This window comes from Ambystoma mexicanum, chromosome 7q (assembly GCF_040938575.1).
Source record: "Ambystoma mexicanum isolate Mex_15411 chromosome 7q, UKY_AmexF1_1, whole genome shotgun sequence".
NCBI lineage: Eukaryota > Metazoa > Chordata > Amphibia > Caudata > Ambystomatidae > Ambystoma > Ambystoma mexicanum.
In genome coordinates this window covers 727,222,430-727,245,219 of record NC_090941.1, presented here as the reverse complement: position 1 = coordinate 727,245,219, position 22,790 = coordinate 727,222,430, and the positions used below count along the sequence as shown (strand labels likewise).

The following is a 22,790-nucleotide window of genomic DNA, read 5'->3' as shown; positions in this document are numbered from 1 at the left end:
GACGTGGTAAAATGGCTAGATGGGTACACCTGGTACCTAATCAAGAATCATAGAAAGCTGTAGTCTAGGGGGCATTGCTAGTGCTGAGTCCAATAAAAAAAACACCATATAGGGAATGCAGCAATATAATGGGTGCAGCTAACTGCACTAATCAATGAAGATGATCAATCCAAAGATCAATAGGGAGTAACAATTGGTGACAAGATCAGTATGGTAGCACCCAAAATGAGACAATCGGTATGAGCAGGGCAGTGCTCCACAAAAAATAGCATTTCGAGAAAAAATGAACAGAACGTGCCCCGTAGGGTGTAACACACACAATAGATAAACACAGTACAGTGACTGGCGCAATGCAGAATTAATAGAGGCAACAATAAATGGAACCCAACTATATGCTTTGTTCAGAAAATGCATCAACAGTCGTGCAGCTTTCGAGGTTGAGTACAGCGGAAATAGGGTTGGGGGTACAGACAGCTGTGAAACGAAATACAGTACTGGGTGCCACACACCATGCTAGATGTACTGATTTGCTAAATCGGCCTACTCCCTAGATTAGTCTTCAGGCTAGGAGGATGATTTGGGAAGGTGGTTTTGCACTCTATCCATGACAAAATCTGAAAATAAAATTCATGATTTGAAAATGTGTATTCCCCCCTCCAAACCTGATCCTGCTTTGGGAGTCTATATCTAAAGATGAGGAATACATGGGAGGACACAATCCATTCCAAGAACAAGTTACTTACCCCTGGTAACATTCTTTCGACTGGATGTTCATTCCATGTATTCCTCATTGCCCCTCCCAGCCTACCCCCACAGTAGAATTTCTGTGCATTACACCTTAAACTCCTTAATTGTTGGGTACTGTCTTGGACATAATAATGCTGGCAATTCCGTGAGGAAAAGGCGATAAATATATATACCATTGATGTCGTCGACCTCGAGATGGAGGTCCTCAAGGGACATCGAGTCGACTGCATCGATGCAGTTTCCTCTGCCAATTTTCTTTTTCCGGAACAGCTATAGCTGGAATGGAAGATATCTAAAGATGAGGAATACGTGGGAAGAACATCCGGTCGAAAGAACGTTACCTGATGTAAGTAACTTGTTGTTCTGATCCGAACCCTAGGGGATCACGGAGGGGGAGGCGACCCTCATGGAGATAAGGGTGACCTGACAGATGAGACGTATCCCCTTTCCCTTTTAGGGAGGCTCCTTCCATTCATCATGCCTTGATGGCATATTGTACTGATGCCCATCAACCACCTACGAGACCTACTGGTGACACATTTCAATGTTCTATACATCGCATACCAAGAACTGCCTGTAGCTCCCATACATTTAGAAATACTGGGACAAGGAGGTTGAATGGAGCAGTGAGGATCAACGTGAATGAAAAGTACAATGAAAAGTACAAGGTGCTCTGTAGTGGTTGCGATCATGTAATAGGTGCTGGGATATTTAAAACCCTTAGCCAGCAAAGGGAATAGAGAAGCTGCTTGGGAAGTTTTGCCCTCTCCGAGGTTAACTAAGGGACTGCCAAGCCAAGAAGTCCGTTTAGCCAGCCGGCTCAGAGAGAAGGCAGAATGCGGAAGACTGCAAGAGCTGGCTCGCCGTGTGGAGACCGCGCCCACAGGAACCAGGGAGAAGACTCCATGCCGCCCGAAGACTAAGAGATGTTCAGGAGGCAAGCAGGTTCTGCAAAGGACGTGGAAGCCTCCGAGTCAGCGAGGTGAAGGTTTACCGTGCTGCATTCAGTTTACAGCAGAGGAATTTACGAACGCCATGAGAATCCGGGCAGTCCTACAGTGGGGAACTGGGACACCAAAGAAGGATGAAGCAGAATGGAATAAATGAGGGAATATGAAACCTGATTTTATCCGAAAAAGACTAATAGTATGAATGCGATAAATATACAAGTTTGCAAATGCGTAAGGTACATCACATGAAAAGGCCTGGCAGGAGAGTATACCAGGCACAAAACATTTTGCATGTGTTTAAAGTAAATTAATCCACTTCGTAACTCGCTTTGTTCCTCATGCCACAGGAGTTCTAAAATAATCTCTCTTGCTCCCTATCCCCACGCCCACTTTCCCATTTCTCTGCTCACTCTCCAGAGCACAACCCTAAAAACCCATCCTTCCCCCAACCTGCCACCGCTAGCTCCCTTCTCCCATCAGCCTGGGGACATGCTTGGAACCCCTACCACCCCACAGCCCCCCAAATCACTTTGCCCTCCTCCCTGACCCACCCTTCTCTCTACTTACCGCTCCTCCTTGGCCACCTTTCGCTTTCGTAATTGCACAATGGACATTTCATGTCAATTCAACAGCCGAAAAAGCGCACCTTTTTTCATATCTTAATGGGGGGCAGGGGTTATCCCAGTGTGCCTTCTCACCAGGTTTGCAGTAAATATCGCTCTATGCAGTATCTGTTTGATGCTGTAAACAAGTCAGATGCGACTCCTGTGGTTGGCAGCCAACAATCCACTACTACATTGACAGGCACATCTTAACCTGCTCTGATCCCCACCAGGCTATTGTCATGACCCTTGCCCTTGCTCCTGGCCCTCACTGGCAAGTCAGCCTTCCAGTTAGGGCCAGGTCAAAGGCCTTAAAACCTCATCCAAGACTCTTGGAGTCAGTCCTGGCGCCTTTGGCGCCAGGCTCATAACCATCATGAAGACCAACATTAGAATGGGACTATTTACTTGGGACTATTTAACTGGGGGGGGGGGGTTCAGCCAACATGGAGGCACACACATAGCGCAGTTACAAGGAACTGAACTATGCGGTCTAGTCTTTTTGGTGTGGCAGGCCTGGGACTACTTTACCTGGACTACTTTGGGTGTGGCAGGCCTGGGACTATTTTACCTGGACTACTTTACCTGAGACTATTTAAACCACACCCAAACAGCAGAACAGGCTTTGTGTTATTCTGCTGTGGGCAGCGTAACGCTCACCATGTCCAGTTCTTTGATGCCAGCTTACCTGAAACCAAGGACCTGCAGAGAGAGAAAGAACACTATGAAACTTACCTGGAACATTACCCTGTCTTCAATCCATCGCTGACTGCAGTTCCACTCGCCTGAAGGTATGAACTCCATCATCTGGCACCGCATGCATCCTGGAATACCATCTCCTGGAAAGAGGAGAAAGAAAGACAGCATTTGTAAGCGTTTACTCACGTTTCCTCCCGAATGAAGAAAGCCACACAATTCTTACCTGGGTAGTCATCTCCTGGTCAGTATCATTGCTGGAACGTTACGGTGCTCGGCGAGGAACATTGCAACCTGCAAGAAGAGAAAAGACACAGGTCAGCAATATAAAAGGCGAAACAGCGCTGCGCATCGCGCATTACTCACCGGACAGCATCGCGCACACCGCGCTTTTGCCTACCAGCTCATGCTCATCTTCAAACTGCATGACAACACCAAAATACCTTTCCATACCTAAAAGGGAAGAAGCAAGACATTATTATTCGAACTAAGAGGAACATAAGAACTGCATATAAAGTCTGTAAAGCAGCAAACCTACGGAGTCGCAGCAGGCCTGGATTCCCACAGAGGGGCTTGCACCAGTGAAGTAACTTGGTCGCTGCTCGCCCCCCACATCTACGCGCCCCTGCCACGAGGAGCAGGACGGAGAATCTGCCTTTTACAATATTAAGGTGAGGAGGAGGCCGGAGTTGAGTCCAAGGGAGGTGGGAAAACATAAAGACAATCTGGTATTAAATCCAGCTCTCCTACATTGCAGACCCATCTTTAACCAGTGGCCTTAACAAGTGACCGGGAGAGGATTCAAGAGTGCAAATCATCCAACCAGGGCTGGGTGGCGTCCCGTGGATACCAGGTGAGCGTAACGGCTATCTGGTATTAGCGGCTGCTTATCCAGTGATCTCCAGGCACACCGCTGTTAAGTCGTTATCTGCACAGCCTTTAACTTCAATCCTTGGGTGGTGTCTCTCAGCAAGCACTTGTATCTCTCTGTTGAACTCTGTCCTCCTCCTTCCATTTCCAGCAGCTGATTTTAACTTTTCACTATTGGTCAATGCACATCACCACTGCCTTTGTCTACGATGCCTGAATGGGCTCTTTCTCAGTAACTTCAACAGGTAATTCTCTCCTTTACTTTCTTTGGCATGATGCTACTCTTCCTTGGTGCTGAACAGCTTTCGTTCCATTTTCCAATGTAAGCACTTAAGCAGCCGTCTTAACTTGTACACAGTATCTAAAACTTGTGTTAAACCATACGATCACCTGCAGAAATTGTTCCTGCACCACATACATGCCAGTATGCCCAACTTCATTCAGGAAATGCATGTTCTGCCCTGGTCTTGACTTGTATTTGTTTTTCTCTATAAATCCAGAACTACAAGTTCCAGAATGCAGGGTTTAAAAACAAAATTGGGCAAACCTAATGAGGCATAATGGGCCATGTTGGAATGCATGTTACACAAAAACACTGAAGTAGGAATATATGCACACATTGTATTAATAATAGACTTTGTGGATAGATTTTAGCCAATCATGGTGTGCGCAGACCAAAAGTGAATTTAGCATTAAACTCAGGCAAATGTCTGCTACCGATCAACATTAAAGCCTCCATGGCAGATTCCCTGTTTGCTATAGGGCTGCATAAATGCCTGTGATCACTACTGCTCCTGTTAGCCATAAAGCCTGAGGTTGACTAAGCAGAAAGAAAAACAATGCATTTTTGTTTAACTATGCAATCCTGCTTCATTTCTCTAGAACCTCCCCCCCAAAGTCAATTATCTAATCACCAGTGAGTCACAGTTCTACACTTCAAATGTATGTACAGGCCTGATAGCTCAAAACACTATAGGCCATCTGTATAGTCAGCCTTCAAAGTTTAACAAAACGGACTGCACAGATGATACAAACGTGAAATACCAAGGTCTGTGTTTTGGTTGTATAGGAAATAATTGTTTGAATTGGGAACCATTTTTTTAAAAGTGGCTCCTAAAAATGTGATTTTGGGTCCTAAAATATTTGCATTATGAGAAAATGGCTTTGACAAGATGTTAGCCGAGAACTCTGCCTTGTCCTAATGAAACTGAAAGGCTTTTAGAGTTTCATACCTGGAACAATAAATTGTGTATCTGTGTCATCTGTTGACTCTGGAACTCACATTATAATATTGGAAGGTTAGGGAACTATTTTGAACAATGGCTTTGCAGAGGGCCTTAATTTTGAAAGCTGGATGCTTCTGTCTCAGAATTCTGTCTCATTGCTCTCTCGAAGCCAGAATTCCACCAGGTCAATGCTCACTGCAGGGTTCTTGCACCAGCTCCAGCTGTTTTCTCTTGTTTTTGTGACTTGGCCATATTATAATAGCATTACAGCCCTCTTTATGCACCCTAAGTTTACCCTCAGGCCCATAACTTGAATGTGCACCGTTAATACTTGCAGATGCCATGTCCCTAGGGATGGGATGCCTCATCAGAAAATCAGAGCTCCTTCCTTTAATTTCTACAGTTACGCAGTTTCTTAAATTTAGTAAATGGGTTTCTGATGCTTGTCAATCTGCTTAGAATCACATGCTGTGCATATGGTCCGACATCCAGTGGTAACGGCAGAGTATTGCATCTTGTCTTTCAGGAACCGAAAGGGGACGTCGGCATAGGCTTGTCTGTAACACTAACCCTATTGTGACGTGTAGTGTACCCAAAATCCCTCATGCTCCGCGGTCCCTCCGATTGTTTTTTTCCGCACAGATACTGGTCGCCCTATAGCGGAGCTCTTCATAAGAGACATTGTTTATCTTTATTCCGACTTTGTCGGTTATTTCCCCTTAAGTTACTTCGACGGCGATTCAAACAACCTCGACTGAGACTACGGGAAGTTTCGGCAGCGGTGGATTTCGGCCCTAGATCGGGCGGCTGAGTCATCCATGTAACCGGGCCCTCTGGCTGGCCTAAACAGTAGAGAGCGTGGGGTCGGGGGGATCATATCTTTCGTTATGTCTTTCCTCTTTCCTCCCTAGGTCTGGTCATCTTTGTTTATACCTTTCGCTAGGGAACGGACTCCATTTAGGTTCTGCCCTAAGTGTAGGGTCAGATACCTGTGGAAAGACTAGCACAGAACGTGTAATTCTTGTCTCCCCTTAGATCACGGCGAGAAGCGGCATGCGGCTTGTAAGCTCCTTCGGCCTAAGACCCTTAAGGAGCGCTATGTAAAGCGGTGGGCCGCGTACGGTATGTCGCGGCCTGCCTCTTTCCCCCACCGCCACACCCACTGAAAGTGACGGGGGCACTTCCGATGACCAAACATCCGTATCGGATGTCATAGACCTTGAGGTCTATTTTCTGGGTCTGCCACGCCCGTCCCTGACCCTTCAAGGCCTGACGCAAGTCTCGCTTCAGGGACAACACCCGGCGACAGGGGCGTACAAAAACCACGAAACACTAAGCACACAACCCCACCACCGATTTCGACAGTTCTGTTGAAACGGGGGGACCACGTGGCAACATTGGACATGAAAGATGCATACTTTAATATTTCAATGTTGCCAGCACACAGGATATATCTAAGGTTCATGATAGAGGACAGGCATTAACAATTCAAAGTGCTCCCCTTTGGCATTGCTTCAGCGCCAAGGGTGTTTACAAAGGTTCTGGCAGTACCTGCAGCACAACTGCACAGACTGACGCGGTTTACCCTTACCTCGACGACTGGCTCCTAACAGGGTACTCTTACGGGACCATCTTTTTGAACTCTCAGAAGACGGTAAACCTTCGGTTCAGGCTGGGTCCCCAGTCAAGTAAAACAATTTCTGGGGGCTCTAATCCAGACGGACGGCCTCGTCTTAACCCTCCAACGAGAGGGCTCTAATCCAGACGGACGGCCTCGTCTTAACCCTCCAACGAGAGGGTTCAGAACATGCTTTTTCAGATCCCTCAATATGTAGTCAGTCGGGAGTTGACAGTCTGCAAAGCCATGTGTTTGCTAGGTGTGATGGCGTCATGCATATACTTGGTTCCCCACGCGCGGCGTCCCATGCAAGAGTGGCTCAACAGCCAGTGGTGTCAGGCCAGCGGACAATGGGAAGATCTGGTAGTTGTCTCGCCAGCCTTCGTTCTCTCTATGCAGTGGTGGTCAAAAACTCTTGAAGGGGAAAACCTCTTGAAGGGGAAAACCTTGACCACCCCTGCAGTGGAAGCCACTCTCACAACATACTCGTATCTCACGGGGTGGGGGGCTCACCTCCTTCAGCAGACAGCGCATGGAGTGTGGTCCCCACAAGTAGCATCCAACCATATAAATCTACTAGAGTTACTGGCGGTGTTCAAGGCACTGAAAGCCTTTCAAACGCAACTACAAGGGAAGACGATGCTGATTCTGACAGACAGCACCAAAGCCATGTATAACCTGAACAAACAAGGGGGCACACACTCTCCAGGGCTGTCCAAGCTGTCCCAAAACATTTGGATGTGGGCTCTGAAACACAATAATTTTCTGTTGTCCCAACACGTTCCAGGGGAACTCAATCTTCTGTCAGACGTGCTCAGCAGAGAATATCCACTGGCCATGGAATACAAATGGCGTCTGCACGAAGACATTGTGTCCAACGTCTTCGCAGAATGGGGCTTCCCAGAGATCGACCTGTTCGCAACTCAAGAGAATGCCCAATGCCAACACTACGCCTCCAGGTACCCCCAAAACCGCTCCAAGGGCAACAGTCTCTGGATAACATGGTCAGAGAAATTTGTTAACGCTCCCCCTGCCCTCCGACTTCCCTACTCAAAAGATAGTGCACAAGATGCACCAGGAACCAGTCACCACGATATTGGTAGCCCCCTTGTGGGCCCTCCAACCCTGGTTCGCTCATCTAATGGAAATGTCCCTCTTCCACCAGTAGAACTACCCTGCCCATACAACATGTTGTCTCAGGACAGGGGGGAGACCCTACAGCCATGCCCACAAACTGACCTTAGCAGCCTGGCTCCTGAGGTCATAAATGTGGACACCTTCAGATCCCTCAGAGATGCATGGACATTTTCAGGGAAGCTAGGAAACCTAACACCCGCTATTGCTATTCCAGCAAATGGAAACAGTTTGTCATCTGGTGTAATACCAAGGACGTCAATCCCATCGATTGCTCACCCACACAAATTGTGCTGTACCTAACCCATTTGCTAGACACAGGGCTGGTTTTCAATTCCCTAAAAGGTCATCTTGCTGCTCTCTCAGCCTACACCACGTCACAACAGGTGTCGTGGTGGAAAATACTGGTGATTAAAGCTTTTATGGAAGGGGTTAAGAGAATTCATCCCCCCCATTTCTCACCCAGCTCCTGGATGAGATCTGAATGTGGTTTTAACCAGACTCATGGGATCTCCCTTTCAGCTAATGCATAAAGCAAGTCTAAAAGACCTTACGTACAATACGGCCTACCTAGTGGCTATCACTTTTATTAGAAGGGTTAGCGAACTACAGGGCCTTTCCATTCTAGACCCTTTTGTTACAGTCCACAGGGATAAGGTAGTTCTGCGCACTCATCCCAGATTTGCGCCTAAATTCATCTCGAAGTTCCATGTGAACCAATCGATCGAACAACCTACCTTTTTTCCAGAATCACACTAGCATGGCCGAAAGAAGCCTATACACACTAGATGTGCGCAGGGCAGTGTTAGGGAGAATTCTCTCTCTTTTTTTTTTTGATAAGACATTTTTTATTTATCAATTAGTCATAACATAGTCAAGACAACCAAAACCAAGGGAGAGGAACAAAGAAAGAAGAGGCAACAACATCAAATGAGGCCGACACAGCCCGTTAAGCAGTAGTAATAGTAAGTCTTAGATCACCATTCTTAAGGAACAGAACTACAATTCACAGTGTAGATTGTCTTTCAGGGCCCTCCCTCCTCCCATGCCGCCCATATTTTAGAGGCCTTGTTAGGACAGCCCCTTGCGTTATAGATCCGTCTTTCGAGCATAGCACATGTGTCCATGTCCAGCGCACACTGCTCCATTGTCGGAGAGTCCGGTACACCCCATTTCTGTGCAATGTTTCGCTTCATTAGGGCGACTGCCGTGTGCAGTAACAGTTCTTCCCATTTATTCAGTTTGTGCTCCCCTGGCACTCCCAGGAGCAGGACCTTCGGGTCAAGTTCAATTGTTTTGGAGAGTATCCGGGCCAATTCCCGACAGCAGGCCTCCCAGAAAGTTTGGATGCCGGGGCAGGAGCACAGAATATGGAAGAAGGTCCCCTCCTCGCCCCCACACCTGAGACAGTTCGGGTTTGTTGCTTTCTTCCACCCAAACAGTGCAGTTCTAGGGTAGTACACTCTGTGCAGTATTTTGAGTTGCACCAGTCTGTCTCGAGGAGATGGCAGTTTCCCGTGGGTGCATTAATACCCGTATCCAGTCCTCGGGGTCGATATCCCCTACATCTGTTTCCCACTTGGCTTTTAGACTGGTCAATTCAGGGGTCGCGAAGGATGTGATGGCATTATAAAGGATGGATGTGCATTTGGAGGGGATAAATTCGGGAAAAATGTTGCGTTCTATAGGTGAGTACTCCGGGGTGTTGTCTTCTGTCGCTATGTGGACTCTTAGGGCGTGGGACATTTGCATGTAATGGTATCTTTCAGTGTCCGGGAGCCGAAATCTGTGTTGTAGGTCCGCAAACGGGGCAAGATTCCCGTCTTTCAGGACATCCCCACTTTCTGAATCCCGGCTCTCACCCAGGATGGCCAAGGTTCAAACCTCGCAATTTTGCTCAGGTTGGCGTTTCGCCATAGTGGCTGCGCCGCTGATATCTTGTTTCCCCATCCCACAAACTTATGTACGTTCTTCCAAATGGTGGTAATCTGTGCTCTTGTTGTTGGTGGGGATGGTCTAGGGGGGGCTTGGTACAGTAGCTGTATTGGGTCGGTGTCGTGCATGGCAGCCACATTGGCTTTGATATGGGGTAGTTCCAGGTGCCCGTGTAGTAGGTCATTGATCACCGCAAGTTGTGAGGCCCAATAGTAGGTTTGAAGGCGGGGCACACCGATCCCACCCTCCCATACCGACCTTTGAAGTGTGGCCAGTGCTATGCGCGCCTGTCCTCCGCCCCACAAGAGCTGCCTAAAGAGGGTTTCCACCCGGTCAAATTCAGCCCCCGAGATCTGCAAAGGGGCGTTTTGAAGGACGTAGAGGAATCGCGGGAGGGCCAACATTTTGAAGAGAGCGGCTCTGCCCATAAGGGTCAGAGGGAGAAGCTTCCAATGTTGTACGTCGTTAAAGAAACGGTCCAAGATTGGTTGGAGATTATGCTTGCTATAACTAGTTAGGTCCGTCGTTATCCAGATCCCGAGATATCGGAAGCCAAGTTGTTCTATTTGGTATGGGCATTCCCTCGGGTCGGGCTGTCCCCCTCCCTTCACCGGGAAGAAAACAGATTTCTTCCAGTTGATCCTTAGACCGCTAAATTCCCCATACTGGACAAGAATCTGGGTCACTATGGGGCAGGTTTGGGTGGGGTCTCCCAAGTATATCAGGAGGTCGTCAGCGTATAGGGATATCGATCTTCGTGACCCTCTGGCCATTTGAATCCCACCCAGGATGTGCTCTGGCGAAGCCATATGTCCAAAGGCTCTATCGCCAGAGCGAAAAGAAGTGGGGAGAGGGGGCATCCCTGCCGTGTGCCCCTGCCCAGTCGGAAGGGGCGAGATGTCCACCCGTTCACCTTGACTTCCGCCCAGATGTTTGTGTATAGCAGCTTCACCCATCCCAGGAACCCCTCCCCAAAGCCCATCCGTGCCATGATCTCCCAGAGGCCATCCCATCGGACCGAGTCGAAGGCCTTCTCGAAGTCGATTGCTAGAAGAGCAAGCGGATTATCAACGATAGGGGCCCTCTCTAACGCTAAGTGAAGTCGGCGCAAGTTCATCCTGGTCGATTTGTGTGGCATAAAGCCACATTGGTCCGGGTGTATTAGTGTATCAGCCACCGGTTGTAACCTGTTGGCCAGGACCTTGGCGAGGACTTTAGTTTTAAATTTTCAAATTTGTTTAGTGGCATTTGTTATTTGTTACAAGCACAGGATAATTACCATGACTGCCATCAAATAATAAATCACATTGCATCTCGGATTATTAACATTTACAACTTAACATTGAAACTTTAACTATCTCCAAGTGTTTTGTTTCTTGAGAAGCCGATGCCGAGTGGGGGCACAGGGGGGATTAGGACTTTCAGGGGAGGGGAACTTCCCTTAGCAGGGATCGCATGAAGTTATGATTGGGCTGCCTCGAGGACTCCAATTCTGTCCGTAGGTCTTTCTACTGTGGGTTTGTGCTGGCTCAAGGTGGCTTATCGTCGGAGGGGTAGAATAAGGGGTCTGTGAGTCCTTTCCAGGCGTCTAAGGTCATACTCGAGGCATCTGTGGATCTGGCCACACTTTCTTCCCAGGCTTTCGTTTCCGCCAGCACCCATCGTTTCAGTTCTCTGTGCCAAATTTTCTGTTGTGGTCCCGATGGTTTCTTCCAGGACATTGCAATTGTCCTCTTAGCCAGGATACACATAATGTCCATTAATCTAACGAGGTGCTTTAGCTTTGCTGGTCTGTGGTATGTGCCGAGTAGGCACTCCGCAGGAGTCCATTCATATCTGGTCAGCCCCAGATTTTCACTTGTCTGCTGTAGTAAAGACCACAGGGATTGTGTCCTGGCACACCGCCAGAATGCGTGGAGCAGGTCCGCATTGTCCATTTTGCACCAAGTGCATTTGGAGCTCTGAGTTTTATGGAGTTTGGCCAGCCTGGATGGGGTTAGGTATGTCCGATGCAGAAGATTCAATTGTATTTGTCTAAATCTATGATTCCTGGATACTGTTTTAGGAAATGTCAGAGCCCTTTCCCATTCCCCAACTGTTAATTCTCGGCCTATGTCTGCTTCCCATCTGGATTTCAGTCCAAACCTGCGTGGGTTGGGGGTGTCATTTAGGTGGCTATAGATCTGAGACACTGGTCTCCCTCCTTCTCCCAGTTCATACAGTAGCGTAATCAGGGGGTTTGTGTCTGGTTCCTCTGGCCATGTCGACCATCTGGCACGTGCCGTGGATTTGATACCACAGAAACTGGCCTGTGTGAACATCATTTTCTTCTTGAAGCGTTTCAAATTCTTTGAACTCCCCCCCCCCCCGTGTACAAGTCCCCCCATGAGTATATCCCTTTCTGTTCCCAGTGCCTGAGGTGTTGCAGGTCCCCGGGGGATCTGCATAGGTCCGAGACCAGCGGTATGTTCGGGGAGTATTGGTGTTTGACATGGGCGAGGGATTCGGTCCTATGCCAGATTTTGCGTCCAAGGGTGACCATTAGGGGGGCATTTCTTATCAGGTGGGTGGGGGCCCAGGAAAGTTCTTTCATATACAACGGGGAGACCAGTGGCTGCAGGAGTGGCGTCTCCGATGTGGCATCGTCTGCTAGCCACTTTGTGACGAAGCTAAGCTGTGCTGCCAGATAGTATTTTTCTAAGTTTGGGAGTTGGATTCCCCCCTGAGTATACGGTAATGATAACGTGGTAAGCGCTATCTTACGTCTTCCCTTCCCCCACAGGAAGTCTCTCAGCATACTTTCCAGTAGGCGAAAGAAGGGCGCTTTGATGTAGAAGTGTACGTTCTGAAATCCATACAAGAATCTGGGAAGGACAATCATTTTAATTATGGAGGCCCTGCCCATCATGGATAGGGGAAGTTTCGCCCAGAAGGCCATAGATTTCCTCAAGGTCGGGAGAGCAGCCTTAGTGTTGCGCTTGTGCATTTGTTCCGGGGAATGCGTTATGTGTATGCCTAAGTATTTGAACGAGGTGTGTTCCCACTGTATTCCCACCGAAGGAAGCTCCGATGTTTCCTTTCCCTTAAGATTTGCCAGGGGGGAAGAGGCAGGATTTTGCCCTGCTGAATTTTATTCCAGAAACCTTTGCGAAATTGTCTAGGACTTCCAGCATCGTGGGCACATTGTAGTATGGGTCCCTAACAAATAATAGGACATCGTCCGCATAGAGAGAGATAATGTGGTCAGTGTCTCCCAGCCGGATCCCAGCATCAAAAAATTGCTTTCGAAAATAGATAGCAATGGGTTCTAGGCCTAGTACGTAGAGCATGAGAGAGAGGGGACAACCCTGTCTGGTTCCTCTGCATATGTTCCAGACCTCCGATATATGCTTCCCAGTTTTTACTCTGGCTCTAGGTTTCGTGTATAGTATCTTGATCCACCTAATGAACCTCGGGCCGAAGCCAAACCCCTCCAGAACCGCCAATAGCCATTCCCAAAAGATCGTATCGAACGCCTTGATGGCGTCCAGGGACAGCAGTGCGTATGCTTCTGTGCAAGCTTCAGTTTGGGCGATAACATGCTGCACTCTGCGCAAATTCATGGTTGTGTTTCGGGCTGGTATAAAGGAACATTGGTCTTCATGTACTACTTCCCCTATAATTCTGGCCAGTCTATTTGCTAACACTGTTGTCAGCATTTTCGCATCGTAGTTAAGCATTGCGATCGGACGGTAAGAGTCGCATCTATCAGGGGGTTTATTAGGCTTAATAATCGGGATCAGGAGGGTCTCTCTCATGCTATCGGGTAATATCCCTGTCTCGTGTGCTTCCTGAAAGACCTCGTGTAGCAGGGGCGTTAGGGTGGACTCATACGCCTTATAAAACTCAGTGGGCAGACCATCGCTCCCAGGCGTCTTGCAAGTGGCTAGTGATCTAATAGCTTCTGTGATGTCCTCAGTTGTGATATCTGCATCTAGGGCCTCAGATTGTTCTGGGGGCATCCTGGGGAGTCCTATCTCTTCAAGGGTGTCCATGATTTTCTCTAGGGGGATCTGGTCATTATGAGAGTAAAGGCGTTCATAGAAGCCCTTAAAGGTATCGTTTATGGCTTGCTGTGTCTGTGCTACCCCCCCCTCTTCAGTTTGTACCCCAGTGATTGTGTGCCTGGGGTGTTCTTTCTTGCAGAGCCAGGCTAGCATTCTGCCTGGTTTGTCTGCCTCCATATGTATTCCATTAGTTTTGGTGGCATAATCAAATTTGGCGAGCCTATTCCATGCTAAGGTAGTTAGTTCTAAGTACTTTGAGGTTATCCTCCCTTTGTTCTGTGGCAACCGGGGCTGCTTCCAATTGTTCTATCTGCTGCTCCCAGTGGATCAGCTCGCCCCTAAGTTGTTTCTTAACGCCCCCTGCCTTTGCTATGATTTCCCCTCTCGTTACTACTTTTAGGGCATCCCACATTGTGCTTAAGCGGTCCACACTTCCGGTGTTTCTTTCAATGAAGCTTTCTATGAATTCGTGTAGGTCTTCCCTAAATATCGGATCTCCCAGGGCATCTATCGGCATTCTCCACATTGGAATAGGAGGTCTGGGGCCAGTGTGATTCCAACCCACCAGAAGTGGCGAGTGGTCGGAAATGGTTCTGCCCAGATATTGGGCTTCTTCTATTTGTGGCAGATGTTCGTTGCTTATGAAAACATAGTCCAGTCTGGTGTGGAGACCGTGCGGAGAGGAGAAATATGAGTACCCTCGAGCGTCAGGGTGACACTCTCTCCAGGTATCTGCCAAGTGTAACCTATCGGTTAATAGGGAGAGGGCTGTTGTAGCCGCTGAGGGCCCTTTTGGATGCGGGAAGGACCTGTCAAGTATCGAATCATGGACACAGTTGAAGTCTCCCCCCCAAAAAAGGATTTCATGCCTATATGGCGCAATCTTGGCGTACATGGAGTTTAGGTGCGATGGGATGTTAGTGTTGGGGAGGTAAGAGTTCACTATGCAAATATCTATTTGTTCTAGCCTGCCCCATAGTATTACTGTAACGCTCACCTGATTCTCGCAGAGGCGCCGGTCTTGACTGGGCGACTACCGTATCTTCAAAGGTGATGTGTAGCACCCGGTTGGCTCTTTGGGCTGGACCTCTGTGCACTGTATGCCTGACGTGTAGAGTAAGATGTCTGCAGATGGAAAATATGGGGTTAATGAACTGGGGTTATTGGGGTGTCCCTATCTCTTTCCTCTTCTCCTCTCCTGTAGACCCCCAAAGGTTAACGCTCTCACCTTAGGTAAGTGAATGCCGAGCTCTCCATCTGCCTCGGGGCAGGGTGCTGTAGCCAGTTTCTGCACTGGATAGGTAGCGCAGGCCTCTTGACTTCAGAGGACTGCTGTCCGTCGTTTACTGCACGAACGGTAAGTTTCGAGTCATTCAAATGTCTTTTTAAAGTCTTTAGTAATGATGTCTCTTGTTTTGCAGGGTTCCGGCGATGGCGGATGACGGGCTGAAGTGAGTTGAAGATGGAGCCCGTGTGATGAATAGAAGCGCCTGGAAGCACGTGAGTAAGCGCTTGTTGCCTGCTTCACGATGCGCTCTAACTGTCTTTTTATTTTGCAGGTACGAGTCCGGAGCGGCTGCAGGGTGCCGGAATACCCACTGGATTAGATGTGGAAAGGAGTAATGGCACGTGAGTATTAAAGTTCCCCAATGTCTTTAAACGCACCTTGTTTTGTCTTTCAGATGCGGATGCAGCGCCGAAGGCCTCCGGAGCGTGCGAAGAGTTGGTAGGCTTTTGTCTTTCAGATGCCGGAATGCAGTGTGAAGACCTCCGGAGCGCACGAAGAGTAGGTAAGCCTTTGCCTTTCAGATGCCGGAATGCTAACCTGTTCTTTCTTGTCTTTATAGGTGTTGCTGAAGACTGGATTCAGGATGGTAAGCCTTTTTCCTTAGGCCCAGGACTGGATGCAGAAGACACGATGAGCGTCCTGCTGCAGAGGGTGCAGAATAACGCAAAGCAAGATTCATCCACCGGGTGTGGTTTAAATAGCCTCCTGTAGTGCTTAGTTGTCTCCTTCCACAGCCACGCCTAAGTAAGAAAAGAGTTCCTGGTAAGAAAAGAGTTCCTGCCTTCCAGAAGAGTTCCAGTGTTCTAATTCTAGGGAGTGGCTCCAGCCCCACCCAACAGGAAAAGTAGTTCCAAACAGAAGAGGATCAGAGGCTCAACTGGCAGGCAAGTAAGCAGCATGGTCTGCTGCAGGTAAGTCCACCCAAGCATTATGAGCCCGGCGCTTCCAGCGCTGGGACTGGGCATATTTATGAGCCTGGTGCCACTGGCGCCAGGACTGGGTCCAAAAGGTCCCAATTGGGACTGGTTGGCCCTCGGAACCTGGGTTATGGATCTGCTTCCAAGGGAGTTGGGAAAACCCTGACCTTTTGGAAGCAGAGATCATGACAATTACAAACCTTCCCTCTGGGTCTGACTCGGACTTAATTACTTGGAAAGGGAGTTGTGGGTGAATCCAAGTATATACCCCTCTTGCATACTTAGAGTACGAAGTTCCGACCCCCTGGCCTCCCCAGTGTTCACTTAGCCTCGCTAGGGATTCAGCCGTGCAGTGTGTCTCTTGCAGTAACGCTATCTGCACTCTTTCTGTTCAAATAGGACTTGATTCTATTCCGGCGTAGGTATGAACCCAGACCCCTCACATTCCAGGTCAATATCTTTATATTTATTTTAGCCGCCATTACAGGGTAATTGAGTAACACTCACAGTTGTCCGACCCCTGTTGACCTCGTTTGTCCTTCTATCCTGTCCTGGTCTTCTCCCCACCTGTCCTCTCGTTCCGGCCCCAAGTCCTTCGCTGGTTGGAGATTTTTGAACTTGTGTAAATCCCATTGTGTTGAATGGGGGAAAAACTAAACAAAACTTTCCAAACTGACCCTAGCAGTTGCTTTTAACTTGCAGCGCTCAGGGGTTCCTGAGCCTTCCAGGCCACTCCTGGCCTTCCGGATCAGGTTGTGTGTGAGCAAACTGCTTACACCTTTTCTGGTGGGGTGGGTTGTTTGTCCGCCGCTTGCATGCTCCTCCGATCTCGCGTCCGATGTTGCGAGATTTGTAGTAGGACTTTCATAGTGATTCGTTCGTCTACGGTTCGTGTTCATTACCTTTTGTTTTCTGCAGGGACTGCCCATTGCTTGCGTTCACCGGGGGGTGGGTGGTCATCCTCGGTCTGAGTTCAGTGGTTCTTCCTTGTCGTCCGCCAGGTTGTTATGCTCAAGCCACATGTTGGCTGCGGCTGGGGTCTCTAGAAACGTTGCTGTCCCTTTATATAGAATCTTGAGACGTGACGGGTATAAGAGCATGTATTTCAAGTTGAGCTTTCTCAGCCGGGCTTTTATTGGAATGTAAGAGTTTCTGGCTCGTTGTACTGCAGGGGTGTAGTCCGGGTATATAACTATTATTGAGTCATTCCTTTTTATCTCCCCACCTTCTCTAGAGAACCGTAGTATGGTTTCGCGGTCTCTGAAATGTAAAATCTTTGCTATGATTGGTCGTGGATGAGATCCAGTTGGGGGACGTTTCTGAAGAGACCTGTGGGCCCTTTCGACAGAGAACCCCTGGGAGAGGTTTGCCGCCCCTATTTCTTGCTGTAGGAGCGTTTCAATGAAGGTCGTCGGGTCTGGGCCTTCTAGATCTTCAGGGACCCCCAGTATACGAATGTTATTACGGCGCGCCCGACCTTCTGCGTCCTCAGAGCGGGCCTCTAGCCTTGCCACCTTTTGTTCCAGATCTCTGACCGTCATCTTTAGATCTCGGGTGTTCTCAACATTTTCCTGCAGGGCGGTCTCTGTCACCGTGACTCTTTCCATTAGGTTGCGGGCGTCCTGCCGCATGAGTTGCATGTCTGACTTCACCTCTTCAAGCTGTCCCTCGAGTGATGTGCGGAGGGCAGCTATTGCTTGGAGGACTTGCGTGTGTTTAAGGTCTTCCTCTTGTTGAGGCAAGTCTTCGGGGGATTCTCTGTCTTGTTGTGATGACTGCCGTTGGGGTCTGACTGTCGTGAAGGAGTCCATCATGACTAGTTTCGGCTTGGTCCTGGGGGGAGACATCTCCTGGTTTGAGGTCTATAAGTGCTACCCCCTGCAGAGTGCAGGTCTGTCGACGACCCCTGTATCTAAATTTTCGTGGGCTTCAAGGGAACTTTGGTTCCAGGGATCCAACCCTAGCTTTTCAGTTGTTTCTAGCAGCTAGTGTTTCCAAGATTAGATTTCAAAATCTTGACCAGTGGCTGTGGGCTCAGGTTGTATGGAGAGCCTTGTTCTAGGAGTTGTTGTGGTGCAAATAAGTCCCGGGCTTCAGACTGCGTTCAGTTTATTTCTGGTTCCTGCCTGCGTCTCCAATGGGCTACCAGCAGGCAGGTGTCGTCCCGCCGCCTGTGGGTCGGGCTCCCAGTCACTATATTGTTCGCCCTTCTCCCCCCCGGGCCTTAGTGCTGTGAGTGGGTTCTTTCTGCTGGGGCCTTCCTCCCATGGATCTTCCTGCGTATCAGGCAGCCTCTCGGGCGACAGGGGCCCCACAGATCTAGGCCAGTCCTCCTCGCAGGAGTCAGTGTTGGGCCCCAGGGCCGGTCGCGCTTCGCTCCCTCAGGCTGCTGGGAGGCCGTATGAGGCAAGTTCAGGTGATCCCGTTAGGGAGTGTTGTGAAGGGGACCCGGTCCCGCTTTCAGCGTTAATGAGGGGCCCGCCGCCTTCTGTTCTGTTCCCCGTATCTCTGCTCAGCTGTGAGCTGTGACCGTGGTCGGTCTCACCTTCGTGCCGCTGGAACTGCTCAGTGTTCCCTGTTCCAGCATCCGCAGCGGATACGACCCCCTCCTGGCCGCGCCCACGCAGCGGTTCCTCCGACCTCCGCAGCCGCAGCAGTCATCGGCGCCGGCCTCCCGCTCTCAAGTGTCCGCCGGCGGAGCAGGTGACAGGCTCCTCCACAGCGGCCGCCCCAGCTGCAGCGGTCCGTAGGATGACCCGGGGGGCCGAGGCTGGCTCAGTCCTACTCCGCGGCGGGCGCTGCCATCTTGGAGTCCCAGGGGGCTCGGCTTCGGGCTTCTCGTTTTCCGTTGTCCGCACACCGATTCCGCCCAGTATTGCTGCCGAGTGCTGGCAATCGGTTCCCCCACAATATTCTGGCCTCAACTCGTGTTGTGGACCTGGATTCAGCGAAAGTTGAGCATTTGTCTCAGGATCGCGGACGGAGCTCCGTGGAGGTCTGACTTTACGGCATGCGTGCTGGCCTGGCGAGGACTTTAGCCTCGCCATTGATTAGCGAGATTGGCCTGTAGGAGGCACACTGCTCCTGGGGTTTGTCAGGTTTAGGGATGACAATGATGGTAGCCTTACACAGGTCCTGCGGGAGAGCGCCTTGTTCCCGGGCCGTAAGTAGCATTTTATGGAGGGAAGATGCTATGTTGATTCCCCCCACCTTCTGCCAAGTTTCGACTGGGAACCCGTTCGGGCCTGGTGTTTTCCCGGTCTGTAATTGAGCTAGTGCTTCAGCCACCTCAGTCTTCGAGAGGCAGAGTCCAAGCGCGCTTTTTGTTGCACAGAGAGAGTTGGAAATGTTATGTCGTTTAGGAGGGTTGGGTCCAGCCGCGAGGTCGGGGTGCCGGTAAAGCGCTTCATAAAATTGCGCAAATGCTTCAGCTATCTCTGCGTCCGACTGGAACCTCTCACCCTGTGGGGTGACAATCTCGCGAACACATCGTTGACCCTCGTCCCTCCTCTCCAACCAAGCTAGCAAACGACCAGCCTTCTCTCCATGCTCATAAATTCTGGCTCTGGAGTCCCAATGGGCTTGTTTGGCATTGTCTAATGAGAAGTTACAGAGCCGCTCAGTGGCACGTTTAAGGGAGAGTTGGGTCTGCGGGGATGGGTCAAGGATGTGTTCGTTCTCACATTGGGTCAGTTCCTCTTCCGCCTTCGTTATGTCCCGGAGTCTCTCCCGCCTTCTATTTGCCACCCAGGAGATTAAGGCACCCCGCAAAACGGACTTATAGGCCTCCCAGATCACCACCGGATCTTGTTCTCCGTTATCGTTAATTTCGAAGTACTCGGTGGAGACTTCAGTGAGGTAGTCAACAAGCTCAGGGAAACCCAGGTAGTAAGTGTTTAGTCGCCATGTCCTAGGGGGGGGAAGCGCCTTGTGGGTGAATCTCCACGAGTAGAGGCGAATGGTCTGAGATGCCCCGGGGAAGGAAATCTGCCGCAAGTACCCTGTGGAGGTCCGTGTGTGAGACAAAAAGATAGTCGATCCTGGAAAGGGAGCCGTGGGCACCGGAGTGGAAGGAGTACCCCCTAACGTCCGGGTGCAACTCTCGCCATACATCACCCAAGCCCAAGGCAGACGCAAAGTTAGATAGTCTCGTGGGGGTGTCCGGGTTGCGTTGTCTGAGATGTGTACGGTCAGTGGAATTGCACATGACATCATTAAAGTCTCCCCCCAGAAACAGCTTGTCAGGTTGGTGTTTACCTATGAGGGCAGTTAACTCGTCCAGCAGCTCCTGCCCCAGTCCGGGCGGGGAGTACACCGAGACGAAGGCGACCCTCTCACTCCACAACGTACCAAGGATCAGTATGTAACAACCTCGTGGGTCTTGTTCCGAGCATTGGAGGGTGAAAGGAACACGTTTGTGTATGAGTATGAGAGTACCCCTAGATCCCATCGTGTATCCCGTGTGGAAAGCAGACCTGTAGTTAGTGCGTTGGAAGTAAGAACAGTTCGAGCCCGCTAGGTGTGTTTCGGATAGCAGGGCCACATCGGGGAGTGTCTACTGAGTATTTGTTTAATCAAGCGCCTCTTGATCGGAGAGCCCATCCCGTTTACGTTCCAGGTGAGCACCTTGAGGGACTTGGGGCGTTCAGTCGGGATCGACTGGGGTTGTGAGGGTGCCATCCAGAGACTGGAGTAAATAGTTGGACAGGTGTTTTACGAGCAAGGTGTCTCTGCCAATGGTGATATACTGCGGTGTGTGTCTGAAGTGCTGAATATTGTGTTGCCTGGATCGTCTGTGGCCTCGTCCTATCCTGAACCTCAACATATTCCGGAGCCCGCGGGGACGCGGTGCTCCTAGGGTAACAAAGAACTTATTAGAACATTCCCTTCCCTCCCCCTCCCCATACCCCGCCCCAACACGAAGTACCTGTAGCCCCAACATCATAACCCTCAACACGTGTAAGGTTGTCAGCCTTACAAACCCTTATTCACAATAAAGCTAAAGAGATTAAAAATTGGAAATTTGCGGGGGGGGGGGGGGGGCCTGTTACTTTTACCCGGTGCGATGGAGATATGCCCCCGCAGGCCACATTATTAATGACATAGAAGACTTACAGTAGCCTGGCGGCGCACCCGAGCCTTCTGTAACAACAGTTTAGAGTGCCCCCGCATGTGGGGCCAGACCCATCCGCAAGAAACAGTCATGTTCAATCTCCAGCCTCCCCCTGCCGATTCGGCGAGGGTGGCCTGTCCGGATCCCGAGGATGATCCGGCGGCGGCGTAGGATTTCTGCCCCTGTTGGCTCGATGCGCCGATCAGTCCCCCTCAATGTGTTGCTCTGCCCATCGCCAGGCCTCCTTCGGGTCGTTAAAGTGGGCCGTTGTGCCCTTATGATATATTTTCAGCTGGGCCGGGAAGAGCAGGCCGTACTTGACTCCCATCCCTTGGAGCTGCCTTTTAAGTCTTTCAAAGGATTGCCTTGCCTTCTGGACCTCCCGCGTATAGTCCGGGAAGAAGGTGACCCTTGGTTCGTGCAAGGTGCAGCAGCGTGTCTCGGTCCCGATAGTTTAGTAGTCTTGCTATCACCGTGCGCGGCGGAGCTCCAGGCACTGGTCTGCCAGTGGGCATTCGGTGTGCTCTCTCTATCGAGAAGAATTTGGAAAAGGCCATTACTTTCTCCATATGGGCCCTAAGGGGGATATCCTGCAAGATCATCTCGTTCAATCTCCAGGGTTTCTGTGTTCTTGGGTGGCCCATGGATATTTCTATGTGCAATGTTACCGGGGCATGATCAGTAAGATAGTTGACTCCCATCTATTTTCAGTACCTGGGTGTTAGGGAGAATTCTCTCTTTAGGCTGAATTTCCTAACCTAGTGAGTCCCCCAGCAGCTTTGCTGGATTTCTGGAGTTTGTTTTTTTCTCCTGCCAAGAGTGAGACTCTTTTTCTCCCACTCTTGGACATGATTTATGGTGTTCCTTTGACTGTTAATGTGTTTTATGGGCTATGGGGTCCTTTACTCCATAGGGTCTCATGTGTTTTTACTGTGTGTGTTACACAGAACCCTCCGTGCAGTAACACAGGGGTGTCATAGTGACACCCCACCATAGACTCCATACCCTGGGACTGACTACTGTCTCCCAGGGCATGTAAAGTCACCATTGGCTTTACTAGTCCCAAATTATGAACAGAAACCAGTACAAACCATCTTCTCCAGCATGGGGTCTGGCATGGATTCACATGCTCATGAATATTCCCCGTCGTCAGGCCGGGAATCCTCGGTATAGAAAAAAATCAGTATCAGTTTAGTTTCTGAGCTGTCTTTCTTAGTAGTAACCAATCACTGGTCTCTGGTTCATACTGCCCCAGCCAATGACTGCCCTCTCCCTAAGCCCCGCCTCCGGCATCCATCCTCAGATTTTTACCGCATGTTCAAGTGTTGGGAGTCATCGTGCTGTAGCTCTCAAGCTTTTGCTGCGTTTTTGCGCTTTTTCAGGAGGAGATTTTTCTCATTTTTCGGTTAAATAGAGCCTCAAGCTCCACCGTTCTACATCCGATCAACAGGGATCCGTTTCGGAGTTTTCTACGCCCCTCAAGGGTGAAGATTTCGTCGAGTTGCGCTTTTGGAGGATTCCAGTAGTTCCGAGGCCTACCCCGGACATGGCCCAGGAGAAAGGAAGCTCGACGCCCGGGAAGCTGTTCAGGACCTGCCCTGGATGCCAGCTTCAGAATGTTTTCAAGGAGGACGAGCATTCGTTATGT

General features: G+C 49.9%; 1 protein-coding gene across 1 annotated transcript in view; it reads left to right on the top strand.

Moving 5' to 3' along the window:
* RNF17 (ring finger protein 17) overlaps positions 1 to 22,790 on the top strand; it is a 3,777,565-nt gene that overhangs the window by 797,925 nt on the left and 2,956,850 nt on the right. The window lies entirely within an intron of this gene.